The sequence below is a fragment of the Protopterus annectens genome, chromosome 2.part1 (genome assembly GCF_019279795.1).
Source record: "Protopterus annectens isolate FY-2018-M chromosome 2.part1, PAN1.0, whole genome shotgun sequence".
NCBI lineage: Eukaryota > Metazoa > Chordata > Ceratodontiformes > Protopteridae > Protopterus > Protopterus annectens.
The window spans coordinates 784,013,608-784,039,908 of NC_056729.1; the positions used below are offsets into that span (position 1 = coordinate 784,013,608).

At 42.7% G+C, this 26,301-nt stretch overlaps 2 protein-coding genes across 3 annotated transcripts in view; one reads left to right on the forward strand and one right to left on the reverse strand.

Moving 5' to 3' along the window:
* The window catches only part of PPAT (phosphoribosyl pyrophosphate amidotransferase), a gene marked incomplete in the record, with an annotated part of 1,466,229 nt that overhangs the window by 1,308,792 nt on the left and 131,136 nt on the right, over window positions 1-26,301 (reverse strand).
* The window catches only part of PAICS (phosphoribosylaminoimidazole carboxylase and phosphoribosylaminoimidazolesuccinocarboxamide synthase), a 1,039,115-nt gene that overhangs the window by 244,483 nt on the left and 768,331 nt on the right, over window positions 1-26,301 (forward strand). The window lies entirely within an intron of this gene.

The following is a 26,301-nucleotide window of genomic DNA, read 5'->3' on the forward strand; positions in this document are numbered from 1 at the left end:
TATATTTGTAGTTATGGTGGGCACATAAAGAATTGTGTCATTTTAAGTACAAGTTATCTTCAGTATCTTTAGAACAGAGTCCCCAGTTTGTCCCGCTGGTTGATATCAATAACAAGAAAAGCATCCCATGTGAGATCTTGGCATCAAAGGAGGACCAGCACTGAGATCACATTTGGCTTGCTGCATCATCTAAAATCATTTGGAGAAAAGCTCATGTCAAAGTCACAAAAAGTAGTAATCTATGAACCTAAAGGCCACCCAATGAGGTGATTTTGTAGAAAGTTTGCGATGTAGTCAGTTCTTATTGAATGTGCAGTAGGAATAATTTGTCAGAAATTTGGCATACTTTTGCAACAAAATTTCTCTGAAAACCATCCAGAGTGACTGTAAAAAACTACATCCCAATCTGCAGGCAGCACAGGAAACAAACATGCGAGTCTTTTCAGACAGGCTTTTTCTTTTTAAGGTAAAATATTAAATTGTCTGTACACATGTAAGCAATGTAAAATGTATTCTTTAATGGAAGCATTTGAGAAAATACAGGAAGATGAAAAGCCTGGTTCAAGTTTAAATTTGGTGGCTAACTTTGGCATAAAGGTATCAGTCCATGAAATCAGTCTACCCCAATATGAAAGGTTGGATGAGGAGGTTCAAAGTAAAAGGCCCAAATCTCTGAGATTTTTCTGGTTGATATTATTACTGCCAAAAAGTAGTCTTAAAAGGTAGTAATTTTGTTCTGCGTTACAGTCAGGTTCAAAATAGGGTAACACACTTCTCTTTTCTTCTCCAATATAAAGTCCCTGGGAACTACAGACTCTTAAAAAGCGATCTGATAAGAAAAGAACTCCTGGGAAAAGTATGGCACACTTAGGCTAGTGAATTATTGTGGAATCCCAGATGAAAATCTAAAATAGCTGAAAGGGTGGCAGTCTGGTGTGAAATGTTTGGGAAAGACAGTACAGAATGGCTACTATTAAGCTTGTTTTGGGATCCAGCCCTTCTGAAACAACTCAAATCACAAAACATATCCACTTACCTTTGTACATTTTACTGAGTCTCTGGGTAAAGGTATCGATATGGGTGACCCTCTGTGGTCATATGGTATCTGTGGCTATTAACAGAAGTGGAGAAATCAAGTGGTAAAACAAAGGCAGCAAACATCTGGTTGAGGCTTGTTGGGTAAATAAGTGAGCAGGGATCCAAACCGTTTCAAATGTAGAATCAAGTAGAGAAACTTCTCCAGAAGAAGAGTAGGCTGAGCATGGAGAGGCTGTATTGTCTGCTTCAGTCTTCATCAAACCTATGGGTCTTGGTTCTGAGCTCGAAACAGACTCTGCAGTTAGCAAGCTTAGGATTCCAAGTTAGAGCTCCTCCCACCCTACCCATACTGCCTCACTCCTCTCAGATACCGCATCAAGTTTGCTGTGATATTTATAGAAGAGAAAAATGCATTCTAAACACAAAAAAGTAACAGGGCATAAAAAGATTCTCAGGAGCTCAAATCAGGAACAATGGTTCCCAGTACAACCTATCAGGCCCTTCAGAGATAAAGAAGGGGCAAGGTTGATGAAGACTGAAGCAGACAACACAGATGGAATGTTATGGTGAGTATACAACTTCGTCTTTATCTGATGTTGTCTGTTCAGTATTCAAACCTGCAGGACAGAATCCCCAGCTTACATACACCTGGGTGGCCTCATGGAAGGATATTCCGGAGCAGTGTAGAACCAAAAGCAGCCCTGTTCCTGGATATGATATCAAGTTTGTAATGCAAAACAAAAGTGTGGGAGTTCGCCCATGAAGCAGCCACACAAATATCTTCTAAAAGAAACTCTACACCAAAAGGCCTGGGACATGGCTGTGGATCTTGTGGAATGAGCTCTGACTGGTTTAGGTAAAGAAACATTGTTCAATGAATATACATGAGTAATACTATTGCTCAATGGTTGAGAGATTGCATCTTTAACAGCAGCTTTCCCTTTTCTGGAATCTGAAGAAAGCGACAGCTAACTGATCAGATTTCATGAAAGGTTTTGTCCTATCCAGGTAGAAGAGTAGTTGTCTGTGAACGTCTAAAAGATGCAATATATACTCACCCTTATTTTGGAAGTTCGGGGAAAAAAACACAGGGAAGTTAATGGACTAAAGTAATGGTATTTATCGACACAACTTTTGGTAAGAAAGAGAGGTTAGCATGTAAGGTAACTCAGTCTTTATGAAAAATAAGATCAGAAGGTTTGGAAGACAGTGCTTGAAGCTCCGAAAACCTCTTGGCCAAAGCAATAGCTACTAACAAGACTGTTTTCCAGGACAAGAATTTTAACTCTGCCTTAGCAGCAGGTTCAAAGGGGGATAAGGTCAGAGCTTGAAGAACCAATGCAAGCTGCCAACTGAACTTTGACAGTAGAGAAGCTGGCACCCGAATGAATAAGACCAGCCATTAAATCCAATACTGACAAAATGGGCGCCATAAGGAGATAAATGTGATGCTGCTGGCCCCAAATGGAAAATCTTTTCCACTTACTTTTATAAATTTTTCGGGTAGACTACTTATGGGAGATAGTCATATGGACTGGGGAAGAAAGGCTGGATTGTCTAGCCATCATCAGAATTGGAGAAACCATGCAGTGAGTTTCAAATTGTGAAGATCTGGATGAATTTGCCCTGAAGGGCGAGTCAGAAGGTCTGAACGTGGTTCCAAGGTCTGCGGAGGGCAAATCAGGTGAAACCACAGGAAGGTGAACCAAACTCGTCGAGGCCAAAAAGGGGCAATGAGGATCACTTTGCTCTTCAACCTGCATGGCTTCTGAAAAAATTTGGGAATCAGGGACAGAGAAGGAAATGCATAAAGTAGACCTGGAGGACAAGCATGGACTAGTGCATCTCTTGATGACCATCCCTCTGGAGGGATCAGGGCAAAAAACCTGCTGCACTTGTTGTTGAATGGAGAAGCAAAACGATCACAGCAGGGTTGACCCCATCTGAGGAAGATCCAGTTTGCCACTGACACAGAGACAACTCGTGAGGCATCAATAGTACCCTGCTGAGCCTGTCCGCCAATATGTTGTGCTACCCCGGAATGTGCATTACAACTAGAAAGGGGTTGGTAGAGAGAGCCCAGTGCCACACTCTCATCACTTCTTGACAAAGGGGATAGGACTTGGTTCCACCTTGTTTGTTGAGATACCACATAACAGACATGTTGTTGGTCTGAATCGCAATCGTCCCCAGAGGAAAAAGGGAGTGAAGGACTTGCAATGTTAAGAGCACCGCCCTCATCTCTAGGACACTGATATGCAGATTGGTCTCCTAGGGAGTCCACGTCCCTTGGAACTGTCCACCCCAGATAATGTCCCCCCAACCCAGCTGTGAGGTGTCCGTGGTCAACGTGGCAACAGGGGTGGGAAGAATGAAAGATCTACCTCAAGACACTTCTGGATCATGAAGCCACCACAAAAGAGAATTTCTGCACACTCGAGATAGTCTTATAGGATGTTTGAGGGGATGATGCAGAAGGGATCACTGGACAGACAACATCCACTAGAGAACTCTCACATGTAAGCAAGCTGACAGCAGTAAAGTTATAGTTGCAGTCACAGAACCCAGAGTCCTGAGAACCAGATTTGCTGGAGGAACTGGTACCGCTAGCATCTGCCAGATATGTGTCTGTAGTGAGAAAATCCTGTCTGGTGGAAGGTAGGGCCAGGGTTTTATGTCCAAGCATGCTCCTATAAAATCTATCATTTGCAAAGGTTCCGACTGTGACTTTAAAATGTATGGTGATCCCTAAGGTTGGGGCCTGTTGTAAGAGAAAGTCCCTGGCCTGGATCAGTAGATGCCTGGATGGTGCGACTAGGAGCCAGTCGTCCAGGTAAGGAAACACATGGAATCCCTGCAGTTTGAGGCGAGCTGCAACTACTGCCATGCATTTGGTGAACACCCTGGGGGCTATGGTGAGGCCAAATGGAAGTACACGAAATTGGTAGTGACTGGCTTCCTGCCTGAAACAGAGATACCTTCTGGAGCATCTGTTCATTTTGATGCAATAGTATGCATCCTTCAGGTCTATCAAGCACAGTCCTCCTCCTTCTGCATAAAAGGAATGACTGACTGAAACGGGACCATCCTGAATTTTGTGCATCTCACCGATTTGTTCAGATAAGTCAGGTCCAGTATGGGGCTGAGATCCCTGGTTTTCTTTTGGACTAAAGAATCTGGAGTAAATCCCTGATCCATGCTGGTCTGAGGAGACCTCCTGAATGACTCTTTTTGGAGCAATTTTGCAATTTCCAAAGTTGTTGCCTCCCTCTGACTGGGTGGAACATCAGAGAGGTGGTGTTTTGGTTTGGGGGGGTTAAAAAGGGAATGGAGTAACCTCTGCACCCACTTGTCGTTGGTGATCGCTAACCAGGCTTCTAGGTGCAGAGAGCATCATCCCCTGACTGCCTCCAGAGAGGGACAGTCGGGCAACACCTCAGGGATGCTGCAAGGATTTCTCCAAGGGACAATCCAGAGACCCCTGATTCAGCAGACCCCCCTCAGCCCCAAGGGAGGTATCTACCACTGGAATTATTCCCCCCTCTGCCCTTGAGGGGAAAAGTCTCCCCGAGTGTCCTGGAAAGGTACCTGGGATTTTCTAAACCACAACTTCTTTCCCCTGTGCCGATTCCTGGACAAGGACCTTTGCAGGGTAGAGAAGTGGATTCTGATGCCAAACAGGGTCTTTCCATCTTTTTCTGTGGGAGAGTGCGCCACTAACAAACAGTCGGTCCAAAGAGGAGGAACTGTCAAAGGAGGCATTTACAAAAGACGCGTTAAAAAGTTCTGTGAAATCACACAGCCGCATCCAGGCATGGCACCGAATGGCAATGCTGGTACCAACCGTCCTAGAGGTGCCTTCAACTGCGTGAGAGATTAGCCCCATGGACTTGTTGGAAATGGACTGGAAAGTGACCATATGGGAGGTAAAGAAAGTCCGTTCCTCCACCATCATTTGACTTGGGGCTGGAGATAGAGAGTTCCTTATGTCCCTCTGCAGCCTCTTAAAATGAGAAAGGTAATTTAATGCTCTGAGGGCAAAGGTATAAGTGTAAACCTTTTTTCCAAATCTGTCCATAGGCCTAGACTCCCTATTAGGGGGATGGACAGTAGAGCTTTCCTGGGAAAGCTCTTTCTTGGTGGCTGCTGCCACTACCCATGGCATCTACTGGAATGCCCTTTGTCCAGTGAAGTCTATCCTTGAGGGCACTAAGGATCTTATCCACTCTTTTAGGGATAGGTTCTGCAATGTCTGGCTCATTCCATACCCCTGCAGACACCAGGTCCATGACAGGATCTGCAGAGGGGGACACCCAGGATGTAGATGGGCTGGTCCTGAAGGCCTACAAGAACAGAGACTCATTTGAGGTGGGGTTTGGGGCTGACCAACCACCTCTCTGGTGAAGAATCTCTAAAATGTCTCCAAAGGAGATATTGGGTGGAGATCTGGGGGTCCCCTCCTCTTCATCAAAGTCAGTGTCTGTCATGAGAGATTCCTCTGGGGAATCCAGGTGTCTCCTTTTGCGCCTTTTCTTCTGGGAAACCTCCTCAGTGGGGTGCTCCAGGGAGGTGTTGGTCTGGGCTTCCCTAAGTGAAAAGACTGGAGGCCCTGAGAAACTGGCTGCCCCAGTGGCGGAAGAGAGGTCTCCGATGCAGAGCCCAGGAGGGGAAGTGGTGGATTCAAAAAAAGAGGCTAGTGGTCTCCTAGGAGTGGAGAGGACCCTGTCCACCACCTTGAAGGCAGAAGGACTACTGGAGTCTCGAGGAAGCCTGCTTTGTCCCAAGTGATCAGGAAAAGACAGTCCCCAGTCACCAGCAGCCCTCCACTCTGAGGGGGGAAGTCGGCGCGGATTTATCAAGTGCCAAATCACCAAGGGGAAGAGACCACTCTGAGAACTTCTGGCGGGATGATGGACTCCGATTAGATGTTGAGGCTTCGGCTCAGAGATGCGCTCGGCCCAGATGCGGTGAGAACAAAGTGAGTCAAAGAAGCAGTCAGGCTAGAAGCAAAAAGGACTACTGGGCCTGACAGGCTGGCACCAGGGACCAACAGATCCGGGAGCTCTGAAATGGTAGGCCGGATCAGAAAAGGAGAGAGAATCCTACAGGGAGAAACTCTGCTTGCAGATCCCGCAGGAGACAGAGCTGGGAGGACCCCCATCTGGATCTGTGTACAGAAAACTTCCTCAATCTGTTCATCTCATTCTCTGACAGGCTCCGAGAGGACCTGATGGACGAAGACACAGATGAGGGTCTGGAAAGATGCCTGGGTGAAGCAACTCTCAGAGACTAGCTAGATGTGAAGGCTACGGCCCCGAACAGGAAGCAGGTGCATGGAGCAGAGAGGAGGACACTTGTATCGGCGCTGGGGAACTCTGCTCTGAAGGTCTCAGGGCTTTCTTTGGAGGCTTTGACTCAGCAGTCACAAAGGGGTCCGGGGACAGTTTCTTATGGTCCCTGGCCTCCTTAAATTCTTTGGCAGGTTTTGAGCCCCTGAAACAGAAACAACAGTGTGGGAATAAGACACCTGAGCACAAGCTTGTTTCTTTTACCTGCAACGGCCTGGGGAAGAAAGGCCTTGCAGGTAGAACAAGCCACCTGAAGGTGGGCAAGGTCTAAACAGTAAACACACTTCCGGTGGGCATCAGATACAGGGATATTGTGCCCACAGGAAGTGCATTTTTTAAACCCAACAGATCTGTCAGATTTGTCTGACATGATAGCAAAGAAGAAAAGGGATAGGAGACAGAAGAGAGGAAATGCAACTACTATGCACACTAGACTACAATTACGGAAAAAAAAAATTGTAAGACAGGCAGAAAGAGAAGGAAGGGTAGGAAAATAAAGAAAAAGGGTCAAAAGACCACTTACTGTTGGCTAACAATACTTTAGAAACACACAAGGAGGTGCTCTAACAGGATCACGATGCTTTCGCTGAGCACAGCAAACGAGATCTGTGGTATCTGAGAGGAGTGAGGCAGTATGGGTAGGGTGGGAGGAGCTCTAGCTTGGAATCCTAAGCTTGCTGACAGTTGAGCTGGTTCTGAGCTCAGAACAGAGACCCACAGGTTTGATGAAGACTGAACAGACCACATCAGATCCATTATTAACAAGTTTAAAACAGGGTTATGTGAATTACTTGACTTGCTAACCTTTGCTTTCTGGAGAAACCTGGAATAAGGCAAAATGGGGAAAAGCTTAAGAATCCTGTGACCATTTTTGGATTCCAGAATGCCTGAGTTTCTGCCTCAGAGGAGATATCAGAGAGAAGAAGCTGTTGCATTTGGTGTCGATGAAGGCTACAAAAATGCTGTAGCAAACGTTCCCACAACGACAGAAGATTATCCATGCTACTGACACATTTAGGTTGGGGAAAGGAAATTTTATATCCTATGAATTATGGTGGTCTGTATCTGTCTTATGTCAAGGCCACTAATGTGGAAAAACAGAGGGACAGGGAACATCTGATCACCTCCAGAGTAAGACTACCCAGTATCAGCCCCCAGAATACGGGTTGCTGTCAGCAGTTTGGTCTTGTAACCCATTCCCACTCCCTCATTGATTTTCAGCAACTAGAGAACATAAATGTATTTTGACCTGTTTTATGTATACGTGTATATATATATATATATATATATACATATATATATATACATATATATATATATATATATATATATATATACATACATATACACATACATACATACATATATAATATATATATATATATATATATATATATATATATATATATATATACACACACACACACACACACACACACACACACACACACACACACACGTGGATGGCAGTGACAACTTAAGGGAGGAGTTGTAAAATGCCCATGAGGAAAGCAATACTGCTCATGTGCAACATGATGTGCAAAATGACCTCAGCTGTGAGCAGGCACCGTAGACCATCATCCCTTGAAAATGCCTCCCCTCATGACAGAATTGATGGGAAGCTGAAAAGGGGATGTTCAGTGCATCAGTGGACATCAGTCTTGCATACTTTTGAAAATTAATATGGAGTGACAGGGGCTCCTATATGTGATACCAGTGGATTTTGTGGGTCCACTGCAGGATTTTCGTAATTTTTTTTAACATAATTTTGGCATCTCACTTCCTGCTATATCTCCCAACAACTGACTGACCTATTCATTGCTCCTAGGGCAAGAGCTGTTCACAGATCATCTGCTCCCAATGATGCAAGAACCAGGTGTTGTGCAATCATCCTGGCAGCCATCAGGGCAGTTTTATTATGTTGTCTAACCCTTCCCCGGTGGTAACATGGCTCCATATCACTATAGAGGGACTACTTATGCCCTTGATATGGAGAAATATCTACTCTTTGACATGCCTCAGTAAGGGTTACTGCAATGGCTTGGACCAAACCTATCCCTCCTTACAGAGCCTGTTCTTGGGAGAGTGACATATGCTACCCCTTTAGGAGTGCCAGGTCATCAGAGGGGAGGCACCACCATAACCCTCCCTCCCAGGTAAAACATGCCAACTTTATGTCACAAGTCTCTTACCTACTCCTCTCCAGCTTTTTCAGCTTTCAGAGCTGCCAATCTATCTTGCATCATCTGGGTCATTTTAGGGCTTTATTCCTGTGTGCCACAGAGCTGAAACATTTTCATGCGATATTTAGCAAGGGATACTGAAAATACCATGGCTGCCATGAAATGTACAGTTGTGTACCTACCATAAATGTAGATGTTTGAGTGTATTCACTGTTGCAGTCATTACACTTGGGTTATCCTGCTGGCAGGCTACCTGCAGTCGGCCAGAGTTAGAAAGTCTAGGTCTGGCGTTGGTTGCTGTCGCCTCTTCCCTGAAGTCAGTGCGCCAGGGGTATAAAAGATGCAGCCGATGCCATTTTCTTCAGTTTTTCTTGCCCCAGATGTCAGGTGCCCCAAATAGGTAGGCTGAAAAATATAGCAATACGAAATGTATGCACAAAAATAAATTTCCTTCATCTACAAGCAAATACACCAAAAAGGTTGTATAGGATAGAGAAGTACAGGTAAGACCCAGCAAAAGAAAGGGGGATGGTGGGAGGGTAACCCTGGACTGCAATAGTGAATACACTCGAACATCTACATTTATGGTAGGTACACAACTGTACTATGTTCATCGTGTTTCACTGTTGCAGTCATTACACTTGGGTTGAATCCCAAAGCTGAGGTTGGGTGGCTGGGCCTAAATAGGATTAGGAGAGGCTACAAGGCCCTGCAGAACTGCAGTGGCAAAGCCTGCTCTGGATTTAGAGTAGAGAGGTAAGTGGTAGTGCTTGGTGAAATTGTGCACTGAACTCCAGATTGCAGCCTCTAAAATGTCTTTGGTTAGTACTCCTCTGAGGAAGGCTGCTGAAGTGGCTGTTGCTCTGGTTGAATGTGGCCTAATGCCCTTAGGCACTGGCTTGCCATGTTGTGAATAGCAGAAACGAATGCAATGTCCTATCCATTTTGAAATGGTCTGCTTTGAGATAGGCTTTCCTTGTGATCCTGCAGCATAAGCTACAAACAGTTGCTCAGTTTTCTGAAAGCTTTTGTTTTGTCCAAATAGAAGCGTAGCTGTCTGTGTATGTCCAAAGCGTGCAGAAGTCTCTCCCCTTTATTCTGGGGATTTGGATAAAATGTTGGCAAATGAATGGTTTGGTTAAGAGCCACACTGGATGCTACCTTTGGCATAAATGTTGGGTTTGTCCTTAGAGAAACCCTGTCCTGATGAAAAATGATGAAAGGTTCCACTGCCATCAATGCCTGTAACTCTGAGACTCTTCTTGCTGAAGTTATTGCTAGGAGCAGAGCAGTTTTCCATGATAAGAATTTTATATCAGCTGTATTGGCTGGCTCAAAAGGAGGCAGTGTGAGCTTTTCTAAAACAAAATTGAGGTCCCATGTAGGTATCGGTGCTCTTCTTGGGGGTCTTATGTTTTTTGCCCCTCTGAGGTAATGTCTTAGTAGTGGATGAGAGAAAATTGGAGGTTCCGTATTGTAATAAGCTGAAATGGCAGAGGCATGGATCTTAATTGATGAGAAGGGTAGGCCTCTGTCCAGCATCTCAGTTAGGTATTGTAAAATCTGAGGTATATTCGGAACAAGTGGTTCGAGTCCTTGTGCCTGGTTCTAAGCACAGAATCTCTTCCATTTTTCTGCATAAGATTTCCTAGTGCTGGGCCTCCTGGCTTCTAAAATGACATCCTAACAGCTTTAGAGAGAGGTGTGGTTTGAGTGGCTATATTATCTGCCATGCAGCCAGATTTAAGGTTCTGAGTTGACTGTGCAGAATCTGATTGTTTTGTTGAGTCAGAGGAATTTGAGGTAAAGGCCAGGCTGGGCCTTGGGACAAGCTCTTTAGGATTGGGTACCAGTGCTGGCGTGTCCCATCTGGGGCAATCTGAATCATTTTTGGCTTCTCTCGTCTGACTTTTAGGAGTACCTTGGGAAGAAGAGGCAGTGGAGGAAAGGCATAAACTGTCAGCGTTTTCCAGCTGAATGATAGAGCATCCACTTTCCATGCTTGTGAGTGATAAGTCCTTGTGCAGAATCTCTGTAGTCGGCAGTTGTGAGGGGAGGCAAAAAGATATATGTCTGGGCATCCCCATTTCCTTGTTATCATGCTGAAGACCTGTGGATTTAGTTTCCATTCGTGAGGATCCATGAGATTTCTGCTTGGTTCATCTGCCAGAGTATTTTTCTTTCCTGGCAGGAATTGTGCCTGCAGATGTACTTGATAGGTCAGTGCTGTGTTCCACAAAGTCATGGCTTGTCTGCAGAGGGGGTAGGAATGTGTGCCCCCTTGCTTGTTTATGTACCACGTAACTGTGGTATTGTCTGTCTTTAGCAATAGTTGTCCTGGATGTAGTAGATCTTTGAAGGCTGTCAGGGCATGCTGTACAGCTAGAATCTCTTTTTGATTGATGTGAAGATGCATTTGTGCCTTGGGCCACGTGCCCTGAATACATTTTCCTGCCATGTGTGCTCCCCAGGCATAATCCAATGCATCTGTTGTTATTGTCTGCCTGGCTGTGGGTAAGGTGAAAGGCTGTCCCTTGTTGTGGTGACAGGCCAGGGCCCACCATCGAAACTCTTGTTGCAGGCAGGGAATAAGCGATATTATTGTTTCCAGGCTGTGGCAATGTTGAGTCCAAACACTTTTTAGATACCATTGTAGTTTCCTCGTATGCAGTCTTGCATATGGAATTAGTAGAATGCAGGATGCCATGAAGCCCAGAGCCTGCAGAATTTTTCTTGCAGGGAGCTGGGTCTTTGTTGCCATCATTTGAAAGTAATGAGTCAGTTGCCTTTGCTTGTCTGGCGTGAGATAAGCCATCTGGGCAGTTGTATTTAAGCTTGCACCCAGGAATATTATCTCTTGAGAGGGCACTAGTATCCTCATGACTCCTGAGCATCTCATGAGGGAGCACTTAAATGGATTTCATTCTGATGATTCTGATGTTTCCATGAGGGGAGCACTTTTTCTTTTCCTGCCCATTTTCATTTGATTCCATCTGCATTCTGTTGAATTCTTGTTTATGGGAGGCCAGAGGCTTCCTGATTCAGGAAGAGCTTAGGGAATGTGCATTTCTAAACAGCGCAGGCTGAGCTATGCCTCCCTGATTGAATGCTCTTGTTTCTGTTTCTGATGTGGAACCTGAACCCCCGTTCTTTGTTCTCTTAAGTAGGATTTGCCACAGTAGGTACTATAGGGTGCCGGAAGCAGGTAAAGATTTGTTGGCGGTGGTAGTTAGGACTATCTGTGTGTTTCTCAGGGGCCTAAAGGTCATAAGAAGGCTGTTGGGGAGGTAGCTATCCCACCTAGGTGTGAATTTGGCGTTGGATGGGTGGGAGTGAAAGTATACGCTTCCACATCTGAAATATCAAAATTATCTCCTTTCTGGTGAAATCTAAGGTGGATGCTTTGGCTGAAGGTGTATTGAAATCTAATTGCTATGCTTTTGTGGAAGGCTGTGATTGGGGGGGCTAAAGGGCAAATTTGTTTTGATGCGGTGCAGGCCTCCTCGAGGAGCAATCTGGTTTTGGCGCTGTGCACATGGTGGGGGGGTGAAAGTGGGATCAAAATTGAGCTGAGCATGTTAAGACAAGGATTTCAGTTTTGGATGAGCATGTTAAGACATTATCTTTGGATGCTGTTGAACAGTTGGAAGTGAACAGCCACCAAAAAGGAAGCAGTTTAAAATCTATGAAAAAGCTTTTATTGGTACAACCACGATTCGCGGGAAAGCAATCTGCAATGTGGTTTTAGAGGGCTCAAGCTTCTCTAGTCCTAGGACAGTAGGGGCAGGCCTTCAGCTTTGGTGCCTAAGGGAGGGATTCCCTTCCGTCACAGGGCAGGTGACAAGGTTCTTAGGCTCCTTTCAAGGGACGGGACCTGTCCAGTTCCTTGGTGAGGACAGGGGTCCTCAGCCTTAAATAAACAGACCCAATGACCTGCCTTCCTTGGGGAAGAGTTTTGTCGTCTTTAGAAAGTTGGGATTTAATTACCATAGAATTCAAAGATGATCATATCCCCATACTCAACCCAGACAAAGGTTGGACATCATTCCTCCACGGTTACAGTTACTCATTCCTTTATTCATTAGAACACAACTCCATGAACAAGTTACCTACCATGAGGGCCATTCAGATCAAGCAGGTTCAGAAGTTACTCCAAATGGGGCCGGCATCCAGCCAGTCCCTGTATCAGAAGGCCCTAGGATTTTGGATTCGCTCAAGATTTAGTTTTCAGAAGGGGAAATTAAGTTGACGATTTTGGATTTACCCAGGTTCAACACTTATCTGGACATTCCCAAGTTCAACAATGTAGCGTCACTCAAGCTTTGCTCCTACTGCCAAACAAATCACTGGATGGTAAAAGCATGTTTCAAGGAAGCTTACCTTCATTATCAGTTCTCAGTATGAGATTCAGGCTTCACAAAGGTGCTATTCGACTGGAATTCTCATTATCAGTAAGAAGGGCGACACGGCCTATCTATCAGCATTTAATTCACAAATCTACTCAAGAGATTGAGCTCCTTTCGAACTGAAGCTTCTCTGTTATCCTTAGAAAGGCGAGCCTATGATTGCTGTAGTAGAAAAGGATATCCTTGCTAAGCATCCCTTCATGTGCCTAGCAGTGCTAAGATGTGAGAGGTATTAGCAAGAGCGAAATAAAGATTTCCCATAGTACGGACTCAGACATCCCTTTTTCTGGGTGACTATATGAAATCAGCAGCCAGATATTCTCATCAGTCCGATAACACTGCTTCAACAGTCAGTGTCCATGGCTATCCTTATTCTGACGACTGACTGCTTCTGCAGTCAGTATTTGATTCCTTCTCATCTCAAATGCTATGTTATATAGATGCCAAACTGCATATAGAGGAAGTTGCCAATGGTATCTCAAAATTATATGAACGCAGCTCAAGGAATCAGCTTCTGGGTGTAATTCAAATAATACCTTGCCTTCAAGACAGATTTTAACCCAGATCCAGGAAATGAGTCTAAAATTTTACTCTCTGGGACCCGGCCAGAAGTAGTCGTGCTGACTGACAGATGCCTCGGCCAATTGCTTGGGAGCTCATCCCTACATGAAGGGGTGGATACCTGAACAGTTGGCCTTACATTAACTTCAAGGAGTTATCTCTTCAAGAAGGAGACTATGTGGTCAGTTTGCATTACTGGCTTCAAACAAGTTAACAAACCAGGAAACAACAAATTCTCAAGCACAACAACACACATGTCATGGTAACACAACAAACAATTGCTTGCACCTAGAGGTATGTGCAGGCAAGCAATGATTTTGTGGGCAGACTGCTTCACAGAGCACAGAAGACTGTGGAAAATGGTTTCTCATGAGTGGATGGGGATCCTACACAGATTCAGGGCAGACAAACAATGAGCTGTTAATGGGACAGTGTCATGGGGAACTCCACACAATTGACAGTGTCATTCCACACTTGGTGTCTGCTCTAACAGACCACACTAATAAACCAGCTGCCACACAGTCTTTCAAGTGGGTGCCATCTTATCCCTCTCTATCTTCCACCTCAAGCCTTTTTGGACAAACCTTTCTTGTGCCTTTCCTTCCCAGACAGGCAGGGTAAGGCTAAGCCAGAGCACATCACTCCCAGGATGATTGGTTAAGCTCTTTACTCATGGAGCAGCACTGGTACCCACTAAGAAGGATGGTTTCAGCCTCCTCCAGTGTTACCTCCTCTTCCCATCTGTTATCTGTTCAGGGCGGTCATCTGTTCAATGCTCATCTTCCTCTCTTCTGACTGCCTGGCATACAACACAGCTTGGAACAGCGAACAAGGAAAGTCTCATCAACAAATAAATGTCTAGAAGATGGAAGAAACCAAAAGAAGTAAGAAAGAATGCGCAGAGAATTTTTATTTTATTTTATTTTATTAAGAGTTAAAATTTGGAAATTTCTGAATGAGTCTTAGTATGGCTCTCACTACTCTGTCTCCGCACTGGCTGTCCTCTTCCTTTCTCTTCATTTCTGCATCTGCCATAATCTCAGCTCATTATAGTTACCCACCTATTGTTTTTTTTCCCTTTGTTCAAGCAGTTTGGCAGAGGGAGTAAGAATAAAAGTAAGGTTCGTGAGCTCCTCCTGCTTGGGATCTCAATTTGCCTTTGGGAAAAAAAACTTACTCTACAACCTGATGGCCTGCGGCTACCGCTGAATTGAAATACTTGTCATGGAAGACTGCTTGTTGGCTATTACTTCTGCAAGAAGGGTGTCTCCTTCTGAGTTGCAGGCTGTATCTCACCTTTTTATTTTTTGATTTATAGACATCACACGCACTCATCTATCTTCTAATCTTCCTTTATGCCTAAGTCTATTTCTAAAACCAAACTATTCATTTGCCTACCTTTTTACTTTTTATGCAAAATATAAAAGGGCCTGATTTTGCTTTTGCTAGATGTACACAGGCAATTTTATACGTTTTCAGGGGAAAGGAGGATTAAGTTTTAGGCAGTCTCAGTTGTGTTTTGCTCTTTTTTTGAACAGAGCACTCAAGCCTGCAAACAAACTATTTCTAGGTAGATTTTGAATTGCATTTGCATTTTGTTATTCCCCATCTGCAGATGAGATTCCAGCTGGGATTAGGCCTCATTCCTATTGCACTTCAGCCAGTCCAGCATTTCTAAGGGGTGGCAACTAAGGATATTTTGGCAGCTTAATACTTTTTGTCAGTGCATACTTTTCCTATCACCTCTACCTATCTACTCTAAGTCTAGGGCTGGTTTTTGTTTGTTTTATGCAAGGCATGTTGTCAGCTCCTGCTTCTTTTAGATTTGCCAGCCTCCCCTACCTCTTAACGGGATTCTAAGGATTAGAGGACTTGCGCAAAATGAAGCGAAAGAACATAGTACAGTTTTGTACCTACCATAAATGTAGATGTTCGCTGGGGTCTTCCTCTGGGGCTGGGAAAAGAAAGAGGATATGGGATATGGCGGGTCATGCATTGCATCCTGGCGACTGCGCGTCCAGTCTAATGCGCCCTGACCGGCGATCAATATACTCTCTGGTGATGGGCACTGGATGCGGACTATACCCAATAGTAAGGACTGCAGCAATGGAATCCTCGAACATCTACATTTATGGTAGGTACAAAACTGTACTTTTTGACTTCTTTTCATTTACTGTGTACCCTAGGCAAATTAGTAATCTTTTTACAAACGCCAGATGCTTTCGTAGAATGTCCTTGCTCTCTGCTTGAATAAGGCAGTCGTCCAAGTAGGGATATATTTGAATTCCTTTTTGTCTGCAAAATGCAATTACTGGTGCCAGGCATTTTGTGAAGACCCTGGGCGCAGTAGATAAGCCAAAGAGCAGTGCAGACAATTGGTAATGCATTGAGCCAGCTATGAATCTGAGGTATCTTCTGCAAGATTGTCTAATTGGGACATGCAGGTGTGCCTCCTTGAGGTCCAAAGTAACTAGCCAAGCCTTCTTGTCCAACATGGGTAGAAGTTGCTGCAGTGTTAACATTTTGAATTTCGGAACATCCAGAAAAAGTATTTAGGATTGACAGGTCCAGTATTGGTTTCCAGGCTTTGTCCTTTCTGGGTACCAGGAAAAGTCTTGAGTAAAATCCTTGTCACTGTTCTTGCTGTGGTACTCTTTGAATAGCTCTCATGTCCATGAGAGCAGAAATTTGTTTTTGTGCCTTTGCCCATTGGTATTGTGGCAGGTCTGGCATACCTTTTGATTTTGGAAGGGTGTGAAAGTGGAATCTGTAACCCTGAGAAACAATATTCAGTACCCATTTGTCCTGGGTGATCATGTGCCAATTTTGTGAGAAAAGTGCTAGCTTTCCCCCTAAGGGTGCTGCCAAAAGGTAAGTGCTTGGCATTTGTAGAAGTCATTGGGACAGTTTCCTATAAGGTTGTGATTTGTCTTCTCCTCCATTGGGGGCTGAAGCTCCAGATTGTTTAGGTCTGTATGAGCCTTGGGGCTGAGATCTGCCTCTTGGGCGTCTGTATCTGCCTCTTTGTGGCCTGTCTGACACCGGAAAGGACCAATTTTTAGAAGGCCAGTTTCTGCTAAATCTAGGTGGCTGAACCTGTAAGAAATCCTTTACTGTCTGCATTGATTTTGCTTTATCCTCCATTTTCTTTAACACCTCTTCTGCCTTAACACCAAACAAAGTATCATGCTGTAGTGGAGCATCCAATAATGTTGCTTTAACATGATCAGGTAAACTTTGTTCTTTTAACCAAGCATGCCTTCGAATGACAGAGCCTGTAACTGTGGCTCTGCAAGAAGCCTCTAATGAATCAAAACCACATTGCAGTGTATGCTTTCCCACTTGTTCAGCTGCATGCAATAAATCTTGCATTTCCTTATTGTCAGGACATTCTGAGTTTGTAAGCATTTTCTGTTTTAACAGACATTAGATATTGTTGATATTTAACCATGTGAAACTGGCAGTTTAAAGCCCTTACAGCTAAAGTAGCAGAAGTGTAAACTCCCCCCCCACCTATCCAGAGCTCTGGAATCCCTATCAGAGGGGACAGGTTTTTTTGCAGTGGAAGCCTTAACCCCTTTTGGACCCTGAGAAATTGTTTCTGGGTCAGCAGCAGGGTTTTTATAAAGAAATTTAAGAGTCTGGAACCCTGTAGTACCTGTCAGGCCTGACTGGTGCAGGGGGTAAAGAATCAGGAGACAAACTGGATTCAGCAAAAACATCATCAACAATATCAAGCACAGGAGCGATAGCCAGGGGCCTGTGCTGAGGCAAAAGGAAGTCTCTGAGCCTTTTCTTGGATTCTGAATAATCCTGGCTCTCCCAATGGAAATGCTCCCTGATGGTGTGTAAGGTTTCCCCAAAAGAGTAATCCTCAGGCGGAGAGGCTGAAGATATAGATTCTTCTGCATCAGAGTCCTCATAGGGAGGGAGAGAATAACCCTGATCTGAAGAGGAAATGGTAACCTGGTCAGAGGAGTCATAGTCAGTGGCTTGCCTAGGCCTTTTATCAGGAGGGGGATGGGAACCCCTGATCAAAGTAATTAGGTCCTCGGCCCTTTTAAGCGTCTGTTTCTTTGGTATGGATGACTGTCCAGGAGAATGCTGTACTTGTTTCCTTGTCTTTAATGGTGTTTTTGACTTTGCCTTGGCTGCTGTAGTGGACTTAATAGTAAGTTGTGAAGGTCTGAAAACACCCCTCAGATAAGTCCGGAGCCACTGAGCAGGCATCTGCTTCTGAGGAATAGTTTCCGCAGGCCCAATACCTTGAGTTTCAGAGGCCAAGCTGTCTCCACGTGGAAGTCTGATGCGGCCTGTGGCTCTGAGGTAGCGGGTGTCAGGGGCTGCGAAAGCGCCTCACTGAGAACCGGTGACTGGCCTAGAAGACGCTTCATCGGTTTTGGACCTCGGATGCCTGTCCTTTTCTTTGTCTTTGCATTTTTAATTAATTCCGGTCGTTGGTTGTTCCGACGGCATTATGTAGTTAAATTTTTGGCCAAAGTAATGTAAAGCAAAATCAAACTTGACGCTTTATTGTGCGTTGGTTGAATCTAGCACAAAACCGACAACTAGCAATGTCGGGGTCAGGGCCTAAGCAAGGAATACAGTAAGAGTGAAAATCCTTATGAGGTATTTGCTTCCCACAAGAAATACAATTGTTAACTTTTACTGACATCGGTCTGGAGCAAGAAAAAGTTTCCCCAACGGGGTACTTAGCTTTATTGAAGACTTCGGTTCTGAAATTCGATTTTGAAAATCTCAGGAGTCGGCCGACCAGCACTTGCTAATTGCTTTTGCTTCGGGCACCACGTGGCAAGAAAGACAGAAGAAAATGGCATCGACTGCATCTTTTATACCCCTGGCGCACTGACGTCAGGGAAGAGGCGACAGCAACAGACGCCAGACCTAGACTTTGGAACTCTGGCAGACTGCGGGTAGCCTGCCAGCAGGATAACCCAAGTGTAACGACTGCAACAGTGAAACACAATGAACATCCTAGAGTTCCAAGGCAAAGGCTTGCAAGGACAGATCTTGCAGAAGTTGAGGAACAGCTCACTGGATCAGAGGGACTCTCTTTCTGATGGCAAACTGACCTTACTCAACCATGTTTGCTGTAATATCGAAGTGTTGGAAAAAAGCAATAAATACTACTGGGCTGTACAATACATTGTTTAGAGATAAAGGCTGCTAAGAGGCTGTTATAAAGGTAAGAGAAGACGTCTTGCACACTGTAGTCTTTGGTGTGCAGCATCCTTGGTCATCCACTGAGGGAAAACAACCTAGCAGCCATTGGGTGACCAAATTGCAGACCCTGGCACTGCTAACGACTGGCTCCAACCCAGAAGTGTAAGAATCTCGTCAATTCCCTTACAAATTTTATGAGCAACTAGGCACCCTGGAAGTCCAAAAAGCACACACAGTTCTCTCTTTACAAGTATGGGAGAGATGTTTGCACAGAGGCGATCGGGAACTTTTTTTTTGGAGTAAAGATTTTGTCAAGATTGCTATTGGTCTGAGGTACTTTGTCTTTTCTGGCAATGAAAGAAGTTTGAATAGTATCAAGATCTCCTTTAGCCTAGTGGAACTGATCTGGTGGCCCCTTTTTGGCTGAGAATCTTTTGATTCACTGCTTATACTGGGTGGAACATCTGGTAACAGCACTGGAGAAGGGTGTAGGACATTTTATGCCCTTTGGATATGACAGGCCTGTGGCTAGCTGTCCTGCCTCATGGCCACCGGTATGGAGGTTAGTAGACAGGAGAACCCTGATCGACACCAGACAAAGGCACAACAAGCCTTCAGGGAGTCTATGGCTGCTGTGACCCCCCCCCCCCAAAAACTGCTGTGCTTGTTATTGCCTCTTAGTGGGAGGCATTCTGTACAGTTATACATCCATGCTATGTCCTCCACCAATTGTGCTGGGTTCTCTGCTACTGCTGGCACCAATTAAAAAAAAAACATTGCCAAAGACTCCTTTGTTTATCTTAAAATGGATTACTGGAGCCATGAAAATCTTGCTATCCTTTACATTCTACATCAGTTTCTCTCTCTCACTTTCAGTGCAGAGAGGATGTTGTGATTAAAGGGAGTGGTACTGAACTGAAGGATGCCTTGAAATAGTCAACAAATCCATCAGATACAGCCAGGCATGGTGTCACTTGCTACACTGGTGCCTGCTGTCCTCACTGCCCTATCCATAAAAAAGAGTTAAGTGCCAAGCTCATGCTCAAATTAGAAATGGAAAAAAAAAACTGCCTCCTTAGAAAAAAAATCTGATTTAACTACATTACTTTCTGGAAATGTTGTAGCATCTTGCTCATTTTGCCAGTATGCTCATGTTGAAACCACAGCATGGGAGAAGTATAAGGGAGTCCTCCACAAAATACATCTGCGATGCCTATATATGCTACTCAAAGTGATCCATCACCCCAGACACTTTAGGGGTGGATTGCCAGACTAAGGAGAATCCTCCCTCTTTAGGACTACTGTGGCGACTGGTCTCTACCACGCTGATCTATATCTTAAGTGACTGGGGATCAACATGAGGTATAAAGATTTACTTCTAAGAAGCCAGCTACATTTATTTAAATTAATTTAAATAACCTATTCTCAAATCAGATAGCCAAATTATGGAACTCTCTACCCCACACCCTCCAAAACACTCCTGAATCTGCCAGTTTTAAACAACTATTTGAACATCTATCCAAGAAATGGCATTGCTCTTGTGCCAAACCTGACTGACAAGATATCTATAACGCTCTCAACACACTGTCCACTCCTTACCTCATTTTCTCTCACTCCTAAGTGTTTATTACTACTCAAAAATAAATATAAAGGAAATCTCATTTGGTAGCAACTATTATTTAATATGTATACACTGCTAACATTATTTTTTCTCACAATGATCTTCACTGAAATGCTTGTGTTTTTCTTTTTGAACCTGTATTTACTAGAAAACTGTACTACTCTGTACAGACTAACTAAAAGATATATATATTCTGCATCGTACTGTATGTATACTGTTGTACTATCTAATTATTGTATATTGCTTGTACTTCTGTGGAGCTTTTCTCCCTGGGCCTGCACTGAAAATGGGCTTCTGGCCCAGTCGGACTCTCCCGGTAAACAAATGTAAATAAATAAATAACTTGCTTGTTTACTGGGAAAGTCTGACTAGGGATAGTTGATCATTTTCAGCAGAGGCCAACGGAGAAAAGCTCCGGACTACAATATTGGTAATGCTTATAAAATGACAGTGTATACATAGAGATACAGTACGTCAGCATTCCTACTTTATTATAAAGTTTAGTCAGATTTACACAGCAGTAGTATTACAACCATGTAGTTATACAAGGACTGGAAATACCTTATTGTCCGTTAAGAAATACTACATGAATTGTGGTTGAAACAGGAGGCAGAATAATAAATAGTAACACAGAAAAACAGTCTGTGGGTATGATGCAGTTGCATAGTTTAGATATTAAAATTACACTAAAAAGAAGACACACAAAGCCTTAAATATTGTTTAAGAGTCTGATTAAACTTTGGGACACACTCCCAAACTCAGAGATGCTTATTGAGAAAAATGAGTCCTTCATGAAAGTTTTTGGAATTCTGGGATGCAACTAGAAAACTTCTTTGGATCATAGCTTTACATTTGGTGTGTGCCACTGAATGAGGTTAGGCAGTGAGAGAGATTTGGATGGGTGGTTGACTATCTTGTGTGCCCTGACCAACTGGGTATCGGAGGCCTAGTAAGAGAATTTGACCCACTTGAATGTTTCTTGTGATCCACAGTAAAAATTTACTAACTTTTGTTACACTGTTCAACATTAAGTTGTTAATTGGAGATTGTTAATTATCGTTGAGGCATACTGGAGGCTGGGGAAGAGGATCAGGGAAGTGGCTGCCATTTTCATACTGTGGTTGTTGAGGAAGTCTCTGGCTCTGTATAGAGACTGAGGAAGTCTCTGGCTCTGTATAGAGACCCCAGCTTGATTTTTTTTAATGCTGTGTCTATGTAAAGATTAGACATTAGCTGGTTATCAATAATACCTAGTAGTTTAGAATGGGTGGTATAGTGTTGTCCGAGGACACAATGTTGAGGCATTGCTGTGTGGCTGTGTATTTCTGAAATGAGCATTTTTTTTTTTTGAAGGGGGGGGGGTTCAAAAGTAGGTGGGATTTCTGTAGCCATTTTTCAGTGGAGGTGAAGGCATTCTGGGTAGTGTTATGAAGGGTGGATAGACAGGGTGGAGAACACACCAGGGTAGAGCTGTCAGCATACTAAATAATGGAAACAAATTTTGATTCCTTGTTGATGTCACTTATAGAAGTGTTGAAGAGACGTGGTCTACAAATAGATTTTTTAAAACACCTTTACTGAATTATCACTTGTAACATGAGCAAATTTACATTTATACAAAACTAATCAAACTGTATTAACAAATTAACACTAACAAAATAAACATTATACTTTACATACATTGCTATATATTACATAACCTAAGCAACATTAAATACATTCAATTCTAGTCCCTTTTTTAAACCTCTTTGCTTATGTTGTGTTTAATAATCACAAACCACACCGACACAGTCCTAGTTGCAAGCATTTTACATCACAAACCATACTGACTCAGTCCCAGTTGCAAACATTATACATCACTTATAATCTACCCCATCATTTTCAGTCAAACTGATCTAAGAATAGATTCTCGAGAGACACCTGTTGTGACTGGGAGGAAGCTGGAGTGAGAGTCTACCCATTTGACAGACTGAGTGTGACTGCTGAGGTAGCTGGTGAACCAGCTTATAGAGGAGGGTGCCACACCTAGGAAATGGAGCTTATGGAGAAGTTTGTGAGAAACTGATCAAAGGTTAGACAGGTTACGGAAAGAAGTACAAATAATGTCGCCAGAGTTTCAGCTTTGGGAGACAGTGTCTAGGAAGTGAATTAGGGTGGTTTCAGTGCTGTGTTAGGGCCAAAAACTATGTTGAGTAGGAGAGAACAGTTTGTTTGGAGTAAAAATAGGATATTTTTGAATTAAAACACCTGTCAAGTACTTTGAAGTGAAGGAGTATTGCTATAGGGCAATAGATAATGCAGTGATGTCTCACCTTGGTGGAATGGCGTTACAAAGGAAGTTTTCAACAAGGCTACAGTATAGTTTTCTGGTTTGGATCTATTTATAAGAGAGTGGATTCTGGGCAACTTATACCCTCAGAGACTATAGCAAGGTATTAGTCTGGCAGGTTTTCAGGAGTCAGAGTTGCAGGCTTAGTTTTAGAAAAAATTTTAATGGCTTTTGTGGGGGCAGTTTTTTTAAGATGAGTTAGGATGTGGAAGTTGGTATAAGTGAGAAATGGAGAGATAAATGGGGCTCATTGTTTGCGGAGCTGGTGATTGGGGTGGAGGTGGATATGAAGTGCCTATTTTAGACACTGTTGCTTGATTCTTATAGAAAAGGATTCGGGTGGGTTTTCTGCCTGGTTTCAAGAAGTTGTTTAGGTTTTAAGAAAAAAAGATTGGGTTTTGATTGTATGTCTGGGTAGTGGAGGCGTTTTTTTTTTTTTTTTAAGAACTTGCAATTTGGTACGGTTTCTTATACAGTGATAAGGTTTTTTTTCAGGCTTTGTCTCCAACTTTCATGAGCTGCTTAGTTTGAAAGGTTATTAAGGGGCAGTACTTACTTTTCTTTTTTTTGCACATTGATGTGCATCTCACATGATACAGTTCTTCCTCTGAATTCAGTTTAAGTATACAACCCAGTGAGGTTATAGCACAGCTCAGGAGCCCTGTCTTACTTACTGACCTCAGACACTACATGGTGTCAAGAGCACAAACATTTGCCACAACTGATGAAACAGATATGCAAAAGTAATAAATACTTTCAAGAGTTTCTGTATTTTAAGTACACAGTTCATCCTGGCTAGACTTTTGCTGCATTCTAGAAAACTGGAAGTTTCATTTAGAAATCTCATAATTCCTCAGTGTAAATGGATTAGGAGAGAAACCTGAAAAGGTGGTATGCTACACTCCTTCATACTGCTGGAGAAGCCTTAAAGGTATTAAAAAAGTCTCTGCATTAGAAGTTCTGCCTCTAAAGAATTTGACATTACATTTTGCTCTTTACTACGGCACAGAGTCTTACAAGGACTACAAATGCTTCTATTAATCAGCTGAATAACAGAGCCAAACATTACGAATGTGGTGAGCTGAACAATTCAGTAATGAAGTCTGTGGTATATGAAATGAAATAATGAGCAAGTAATTAAGTGAAACAGACCCACCCTTGTAGGTTGTGAATGAAATTGCCAGCACGTAGCCAGAAACAAATCACTAAGGAAATGGATGTGCCTAACATTAACTAGGAGTCAAACAAAAATCGTAGTGATAAAGTGAGGAGACATGAAAAACCAAGCCATGCAAATAGACATGAGAAAGAGCCACAGACACACTTGCTGAATTAAATTTCAAGCGTCTTAATTTGTTGCTAAAGTCAGGGGAGAAGTGCTGCCTTTCAATTAAACAAATGTGGAATCATACCTAAAAATGCATAATCTGAGCTAAGAGTGTAAGTCTCTCTATCAGGGACTGATCATCAGTGTATGTAAAGAGAAAGGAATAGGGCAATCCTTAGCGAAAGACCTGATCTTGCAGAGTTTTTAGTTGAATCGACATTAGAAGCTGCTGTTAAATAAGGGATAATTCATAGGGCATGTACAATATTGCTTAGGAATCAGAGGAGGTTAAAAAAAATTAGGAAGAGACTGGATAAGCAATTCACAAGGAAACAATGAGAGGACATGTGTATGGCTCCCAAATATGAAAAAAAGTCTAAAATACTTAGGATTTTTGCTTGGAAGTCTTTGCATAGGTATTTTTGTACCCCAAGCAGACTCCAAAGAATTTTTCCTCAGGCAGACAGCAAATACTGGAGGTGTGATGAGGAAGAAAGAGAACGGAGGACGTATGTTTTGGGAGTGTGGAGAGTTGGCAGACTTTAAAAAATTCCCTACGGAGTTCTATGGTCAGAAATATTGGATGAGCAAATAGGTGTAAATAAGGAAGTTATTATTATTTTTTTTTTTTTAACTGGTATACAGGATCTAAATTGCCTAGACATAAGGTCTTGTTATTTTTAATTCTGGTTGCCACCAAAAAAGTAATTGCCAGAAAATACAAATCACTCGAAACCAACTGTATTTGAAGCAGTGAGTATTGTAACAAGAGATAAAAGAACTGAAAGTGGGATCTTTAGAAAAAGAACAGATGCAAATTACATAGAAAAAAGTGAATATTAGAACACAAGCAGAACAATGTTTTGAAGGTGGAATAAGTTTTAAGGGAAGGCAGAAAATGAGCAATGTGTATAATACTGTATTAATAAGTATATAAAAATGTATGTAATGTATAATGTTTGTAACTGTGAACATAACGGGTTTTTTTATATAAATGTTTGTGTCTTAAGTGATAATTCAATACGTTTAAAAAAATGATGTGGAAGTCGTAAAACAAGTGCGACAAGAACAATTTGTCAACTGTTGAACAAAAGTGTGGAAATAAGCCATTTGGTGGTGCTACAAAGTAAAAAGAGTTTATACATTTACATGTCAACCAGACTTGCGGCATGAACCACTGAGAATTAATATGCAGGATACGGAATTAAAATTAGACATCGATGTAGAGTGTAATACTTTGTATATAGATGGCCATAAAGTACTGGGTTTAGAAAGTATTCAGCATAGAAATGGGTGTAGATTAACAGATTACTATTGGGTAGGGCCATTATGTCAGAAACTGCTGGCACAGGATAGGAATACAAACTTTAACTCTAAGTTAAGTCTGTTGATATTTCTGGTCATTTGGCTTAGGTGTACTTTATACCTTTCCGAGCTTCTCAAACTGCAAAACAAGTGCGCATTAACAGTCGCAGAGACATCTTGAATATTGTACAGGCTTTAACATTAACATCCTGATTTACAGGAATGCCAGCAGAAATATCAAAACAAAACTGGATGCCATGTAATTAACACTTACTCAAAGGAAGGAAAAGTACCAGGAATATTCTCAAAAGTAAATTAGCACAGGAACTAACGTGAACGGAAAAATACAGGTGACTCTACGAAGCAAATGGAGCCAATGACTTGATGAATACTACGGTTACTATTACAAGAAAACATGATTTGCATATGGCTTGATCCCAAAATCTGAATGAGTTTCTCACTGCTTACAGCTGAGAATTTGTCTCAAGAATGTCAAATACCGAGGTCATTTCAGTAATCCATGCAAACTGGGGATTAAACAGATGAAGCAATCTCAAATGCATACAATTAATAAGCCACAGAGATTCCTTAGAGCTCTGTTAGGCATTTCATCAGCAATCACTATAGGTATTCAAAAAAGCTACTGCACAATAACAAGGTTTAGAAAGTGATGTAAACATAATAGGGTCAGACAAAACAGCAGCAATGACACAAGAATGGTACATCAACTAAACAGGAAAAACAGGAATACACAGATACACTAATACAAAACTGGCAGACTGGGAACAATCCAGTAATGTAAAATAGTTTGCAACACTGACAATAGCAGAATAAGCCAGTAAATAGTTCAACACTGACTTTACATTCTTCAGTTTGTACAACACAAAAAAAGATGAAATAATTGTTTTTGAATAAGGTTAAATATTACATTCCTCAATGCATTTTGCCTACAAATTAAGTCTTGCTCTTACTTGCCTTACTAATTTTTCTTCATAAAAT